The sequence below is a fragment of the Triticum urartu genome, chromosome 2, assembly GCF_003073215.2.
Source record: "Triticum urartu cultivar G1812 chromosome 2, Tu2.1, whole genome shotgun sequence".
NCBI classification, from domain to species: Eukaryota; Viridiplantae; Streptophyta; class Magnoliopsida; order Poales; family Poaceae; genus Triticum; species Triticum urartu.
Window position 1 is genome coordinate 150,790,326 of NC_053023.1, and position 7,666 is coordinate 150,797,991.

Consider the following 7,666-nt stretch of genomic DNA (forward strand, 5'->3'; position numbering starts at 1 on the left):
GTTGCCCTCCTCGGCTCGATAGAATGCGGCGGCATCTGACACACTCCGGGGAAGATCTGCGAACGCTCCTGGAGAGCTCCGGATTCAGGTAAGTAACAAGTAACTCACATTTATGTGTTTGCTTTGCATAAAGAATGCCTTACCCGCCTCTATCTTCTTCACCTCATCCAACTCCTGGAGGGCCTTCTGGATTCGGCCTTGGCAGACTTGGCATTTTCAATAGCCACCGCGAGCTCGGATGCTCGCGTCTTTGAGTCAAGCTCCAAACTCTCATGTATTTCCATGAGAGCCTGGAGCTCTTGCCGTACCTTGCCAACCTCGGCCTCATACTTCTCCTGCTCGGTGCGCTCCGTGGCCGCCCTCTCCTCGACCAGAGCTTGCTTAAGGGTCGCCACCTCAGATGTGGCCCCTACAATAGCCACGATAATCTTGTCATTTTTTGCAATTGTACCTTTTTATATATATTTAAACAAGGTACTTCTTACCTTCATTGTCCTCGAGCTGCTTCTTGGCACGCCCGAGCTCTTGCTCGGACCGCTCGAGGTTCTGCTTTAGCGTGTTCACTTCCGCAGTCAGTGCGGCGGATGCAAGCAGAGAAGCCTGCATACGCATATTGACTCCTTTTTGTTAGACTCCTGCGAATTTTATTTGATCCTCTATTCGGCTTTTCTTCCCGAACGCCAAACAGAGCATCAGGGGCTACTGTCTATGCGGTAATATTATTTACACATTCTTTACTTACCTCAAAGCCTGTTAAAAGGCTAGTACAAGCTTCAGTCAGTCCGCTCTTGGCGGACTAAACCTTCTGGACCACCGCACTCATAATGGTGCGGTGCTCCTTGTCGATGGAGGCGCCTTGGAGCGCCTCCAACAGATTGTCCAGCGCCTCCGGTTGGACGGGGGTCACCGGCACGGTGGGCTTGCTCCTCTTGGAAGGAGGTCCCCCGCCGGACTCTGGAACCTTTGAAGGTTCCAGAGCGGTGTCCGGCCTAGAGCCGGACTTGGAGCCCTGGGGGTTTCATCCCCTTTACTCCTGGAGACCGGGAGGTCGCCTTGCGGCGCCTCCAGGACCACCTCCTCCCGGCTTAGAACCTGTTGGGACAACACTTCGGTGTCGTCCGTAGGGAGGAGGGAGGAAGCCGTCGGAAGCGAGTTCACATCCGACGAGTCCAGTGAACTGCTCGACAACGCGTCGAGCCGGTCTTTGGGTGGGCTGCATAAACATATTCGACATAAGGGAAAGCTGTGCAATAAACGAATACTATGAATTACTCTGGTATCCGGATACTTACGATTTTGCCAAGGGCTTGGCCCTGGGCGGCCATTCCTCTCCGCCGTCATCGGCGTCAGTGGAGTAGTCCGGAGGAAGGGTTTTCCCCTTCTTGGACCCTCCGGCCTCCCCAGAGAGGGCGGCCTTCCTTTTCTTCTCTCCTCCCGCTGGAGGGGGAGAGGTCTCTTCTTCTTCCTCCTCGACTTCACGGGAGGAATGCGCCTCGGAACCGTCAGATGATGGATCCGACACCTCCTGGCGCCGGGCACTCTTTCAAGTCCCCGTAGCCTTTTTCGCGGCCTTCTTCTCCGGCACCACATAGGGTGCCGGAACCAGCAGCTTCGCCAAGCGAGCGTCCGCTGGTCCTTCGAGCAAAGGAGCCGGACAGTTGATCTGTCCGGACGTCTCCTGCCAATCCTGTCAAAGGTAAGGGAGCTTAGATCCCGCATGGAGTCAAACTATGAAAAACCGATACCCTGTAAAAGGAAAAATAGCTTACTGCATGAGCGTGACGCTGCGTACTAAATCCGCGATCCTCGGTAGCGGATGCGGGGGCCTCGGCGCCCTTGAAAAGCACCTTCCAGGCATCTTCGTACGTCGTGTCGAAGAGCCTGCTCAGAGTTCGGTGCCGCGCCGGGTCAAACTCCCACAGGTTGAAAGCCCGTTGTTGACACGGGAGGATCAGGCGGATGAGCATAACCTGGACTACGTTGACAAGTTTGAGCTTCTTGTCCACCAGGGTTTGGACGCATGTTTGGAGTCCGGTCAGCTCTCCTTTTTTACCCCACGACAGGCCCGTCTCCTTCCAGGAGGTGAGCCGCGTAGGGGGTCCGGATCGAAACTCGGGGGCTGCAACCCATTCGGGGTCGCGCGGCTCGGTGATGTAAAACCACCCCGATTGCCACCCCTTCAGGGTCTCCACAAAGGAGCCCTCGAGCCATAAGACGTTGGCCATCTTGCCCACCATGGCGCCTCCGCACTCCTCCTGGTTGCCGCGCACCACCTTCGGCTTGACATTGAAAGTCTTGAGCCATAGGCCGAAATGGGGGCGGATGCGGAGGAAAGCCTCGCACACGACGATAAACGCCGAGATGTTGAGGACAAAGTTCGGGGCCAGAACATGGAAATCCAGGCCATAGTAGAACATGAGCCCCCGGACAAATGGGTGAAGAGGGAAGCCCAGTCCGCGGAGAAAATGGGGGAGGAACACCACCCTCTCATGGGGCCCAGGGGTGGGGATGAGCTGCTCCTTTTCGGGAAGCCGGTACGCAATGTCGTTAGACAAGTATCTGGCCTTCCTCAGTTTTTTGATGCGTCCCTCCATGACGGAGGAGACCATCCACTTGCCTCCCGCTCCGGACATGGCTGGAGAAGGTTGAGGTGGGGAGTGCGAACTTGGGCGCTGGAGCTCGATTGCGCGAGAATGGATAAGCAAGGGAGGAAGAAGGCGTAGGTGAAAAGGTGGATCCTTATCCCCTTATATGGGTGGACGCAACTACGTGTCCCCACCAGCCTGGTAAAACTCGCTTATCTCCAAGCACCGTAATCAATGGCGCGGTTGGGTTACCCATGCCCGTATTGATGAGAATCCTGGAATAAGGGGACACGATCTCTGCTTTAACAAGACGTGCCAAGGAAACCGCCTCGCATGACGCGCTGAGGTGGGATAATGAAACGACTCGGATAAAGGCTTGGTCGTGGTGTGTCACACTACGGAATACGTCAGCATATTAGATTTGTGTAAATGATATTCTCTCTATGGCAATATGTGGAAACTTATTTTGCAGAGCCGGACACTATCTTTGTGTTCAAAATCTTCTATGAAGTACTTGGAGGAGGAACCCGCCTTGCAATGCCGAAGACAATCTGCGCGCCAGACTCGTCGTCATTGAAGCCTGGTTCAGGGGCTACTGAGGGAGTCCTGGATTAGGGGGTGTCCGGATGGCCAGACTATACCTTCAGCCGGACTCCTGGACTATGAAGATACAAGATTGAAGACTTCGTCCCGTGTCCGGAAGGGATTTTCCTTGGCGTGGAAGGCAAGCTTGGCAATACGGATATGCAGATCTCCTACCATTGTAACCAACTTTGTGTAACCATAACCCTCTCCGGTGTCTATATAAACCGGAGGGTTTTAGTCCGTAGGACAACATACAGGACAACAATCATACCATAGGCTAGCTTCTAGGGTTTAGCCTCTCCGATCTCGTGGTAGATCTACTCTTGTACTACCCATATCATCAATATTAATCAAGCAGGATGTAGGGTTTTACCTCCATCGAGAGGGCCTGAACCTGGGTAAAACTTCGTGTCCCTTGCCTCCTGTTACCATCCGGCCTAGACGCACAGTTCGGGACCCCCTACCCAAGATCCTCCGGTTTTGACACCGACACTTGTCCCTTTATAAAGAGGGTGAATATCAAGAGTCCTCTCCGTGGCCGTTTGGACTTGCCTATAGTCTAGGAGTCCTAGAAGCGGTTGGGTTACCCATGCCCGTATTGATGAGAATCCCGGAATAAGGGGACACGATCTCTGCTTCAACGAGACGTGCCAAGGAAACCGCCTCGCGTGACACGCTGAGGTGGGACAATAAAACGATTCGAATAAAGGCTTGGCCGTGGTGCGATATCACACTACGGAATACGTCAGCAGATTAGATTTGTGTAAATATTATTCTCTCTACGGCAATATGTGGAAACTTATTTTGCAGAGCCGGACACTATCTTTGTGTTCAAAATCTTCTATGAAGTACTTGGAGGAGGAACCTGCCTTGCAATGCTGAAGACAATCTGCGCGCCGGACTCGTCGTCATTCAAGCCTGGTTCAGGGGCTACTGAGGGAGTCCTGGATTAGGGGGTGTCCGGATGGCCGGACTATACCTTCAGCCGGACTCCTGGACTATGAAGATACAAGATTGAAGACTTCATCCCGTGTCCGGAAGGGACTTTCCTTGGCATGGAAGGCAAGCTTGGTGATACGGTATGTAGATCTCCTACCATTGTAACCGACTTTGTGTAACCCTAACTCTCTCCGGTGTCTATATAAACCGGAGGGTTTTAGTCTGTAGGACAACATACAGAACAACAATCATACCATAGGCTAGCTTCTAGGGTTTAGCCTCTCCGATCTCGCGGTAGATCTACTCTTGTACTACCCATATCATCAATATTAATCAAGCAGGACGTAGGGTTTTACCTCCATCAAGAGGGCCCGAACCAGGGTAAAACTTCGTGTCCCTTGCCTCCTGTTACCATCCGGCCTAGACGCACAGTTCGGGACTCCCTACCCAAGATCCGCCAGTTTTGACACCGACAGCCACCGTAATATCCTCACGCCCTCGCACAATGCAAGATGTCGTGATTCCACTAAGGGACCCTTGAGGGCGGTCACCGAACCCGTACAAATGGCAACCCTTAGGGGTGGTCACCGAACCCGTACACTTTGGCAACCCTTGGGGGCGGTCACCAGAACCCGTTAAATTGCTCGGGGTGATCTCCACAACCTAATCGGAGAGCGCGACGCTTACCCAGAGCTTTACACCACAATGATTGAGCTCCGAACAACACCAACGTCTAGGGCGCCCAAGCACCCAAGAGGAACAAGCTCAAGGGTACCAAGCACCCTAGAGTAATAAGCTTCTCAACTTGTAACTTCCACGTATCACCGTGGAGAACTCAAACCGATGCACCAAATGCAATGGCAAGGGCACACGGAGTTCCCAAGTCCTTCTCTCCCAAATCCCACCAAAGCAACTAATGCTAGGGAGGAAAATGAGAGGAAGAACGAAGAAGAGAACACGAAGAACTCCAAGATCTAGACCCAAGGGGTTCCCCTCACTTAGAGGAGAAAGTGATTGGCGGAAACGTAGATCTAGATCTCCACTCTCTTTTCCCCCCAAAACTAGCAAGAATCAATGGAGGGATAGATTCAGAGATAGCAAGCTCGAAGAAGGTCAGCAATGGGGGAAGAACACAATCTCAAAGGATAAGGTTCATTGGGGAAGAAGACCCCCTTTTATAGGTGGGGAAAAATCCAACCGTTATGCTCACAGCCCGCACAGAGCGGTACTACCACTCGACCTCACGGTACTACCGCTAGGGGTTGCGGTACAGCCTCAATGGGTAGCGGTACTACTGCTTGCGAACGGTACTAAAAAATACATCTGTGCCTACCACCGCTGGACATAAGACGAGTTTTTGGTCCGGAGCGGAAGTAGCCACGGAAGTAGCCGCGGTAGTACCGCTCCCAAGAGCGGTAGTAAAAAATTACATCCCCTCCAAGCAGTAGTACCGCTCCCATGAGCGGTAGTACCGCTGGAGCCTTTTTAAGGACACCAAAACTGACACAACTTCTGCAAACAAACTCCTAATTCAATGAAACCAAGTTTGTTGGAAAGCTAGCGAGAAGGGCTAACACAATATTGATATAAGTAATAATAAGAAGGAAATTATAAAAGGCCCATAAGAAAATGGTGAGAACCCTTCCTCGAATAAGACTGGTAAAACCTCCAATACCGAAAACGCAATAGAAGAAGCACGTGAACTCCGTTTTCAATGAACTCGAGCTTGTCAAGAAGATGACCATAAGCTCCAAATCTCACTAGGAGAAAAGCAAGCAAAAAACCAAGAAAGGTGATGCAAGTATGCAATGGTTTGAGCTCTCTACGAATGATACAATCAAGCTACTCACTTGAGATCCCCCCTTGATAGTATGACAATCGATCCTATAACCCGGTCTCTAACCTACCACCATGAAACCGGTAAAATAGAGAACCTATCAAGGCCAAACCTTTGCCTTCCACATAGTCCACTTGACATAGATGATGATGATCTTGACTCCCTCAAGTTGGACCACCTTTCTTGATTGCGTTGGCTCGATGAAGACTAGATGTTTGCTCCCCCATACTCTACTATGGGTGAGCCGCTCTTTGGCACACTTCACAAGTCCATTGACACCACAATGGACGGCAAGCTTCAAGGATGATCTCTTCGTGATGCTCCACTTGAACTTGCACACCGCAACCTAACCCCACAAGGAACTCTCGTGAATACCATGGGTTAGTACACAAAGCGTAATGGAAAATGCTTACCACACCATGGGATCACTTGATCCCTCTGTACATCTTGTACGCTTTGTGTGTTGATCAACTTGATTCACTATTGACCTAGTCTTGATCAACCTTGAATCTTTCCAACTCTCTTCATATGGATGATGTCTTGAAGGAAGACATGAATGATCACACACTCTTCTTATTCAAGACATGCTTGCAATAAGCTCAACACTCACATGACCAATCTTTGGATAATTCCTTAATAGCACCTTGGTCAACACATAAACTCCTTGAAACAAACACATGGACTTCAAGAAATGCCTATGGACAAATCCTTCAAATATAACTCAATGCAACCATTATTCCATAGAGAATGTCATCAATTACCAAAACCACACATGGGGGCACCGGATGTCGTTTCATATATGATGAGATCAACAACAAGAAAAACATAAGCAAGCAAAGGATACGACACAATGTAAGCTTGCACAAAGTAAAGGTAATAAGTAACCACAAGTGGAGTTGGTGAAGACGAGGATGTGTTACTGAAGTTCCTTCCCTTGAGGTAGAAGTACGTCTGGAGCGGTGTGGAGGCACAATGCTCCCCAAGAAGCCACTAGGGCCACCATATTCTCCTCACGCCCTCGCACAATGCAAGATGTCGTGATTCCACTAGTGGTGCCCTTGAAGGCGGCGACCGAACCTTTACAAACAAGGTTGGGGATATCTCCACAACATAATTGAAGGCTCCCAACACCACCAGGAAGCTTGACTGTAATGGATTGTGGCTTCGAGGCGACCTCTTCTGTCTAGGGTGCCCAAACACCCAAGAGTAGCAAGATCTGATAGGGATTAGTGGGGAATCAAATATCTCTTGGTGGAAGTGTAGATCTAGGACCTCTAAAGCAAACCCTAGAGCAATAACAATATTTGTTAGCTAGGGAAGGAGATCAGGAGTAAATGGAGCTTAGGGCAACAATGGAGCTTAAAGGAAAAGATGGGAGTCTTCTTGGGGAAGAAGAACCCCTTTATATAGGTGGGGCAAATCCAACCGCTTTCTGTCCACGGCCCTCACACAAGCGGTACTACCGCTCAGGGGAACGGCACTACTGCTAGTGCAGTAGTTCTAGGAATAGCATTACGAGTGCAAAGGCACAGGGGCGGTAATGTCGTTGAAGCGCTACAACCGTCCACTACCGCCGTACTACTGCTAAGTACAAGACTTAGGGAACTAGCGGTAGTAGAGGGTGAGTAGGATGGGAGTACCACCAGAAGAGGTATTGTCGCTCTACTACCATCGAGGGGATAGGGGGTTACAGAAGAAAAATATAGGCGGTAGTGAGTGT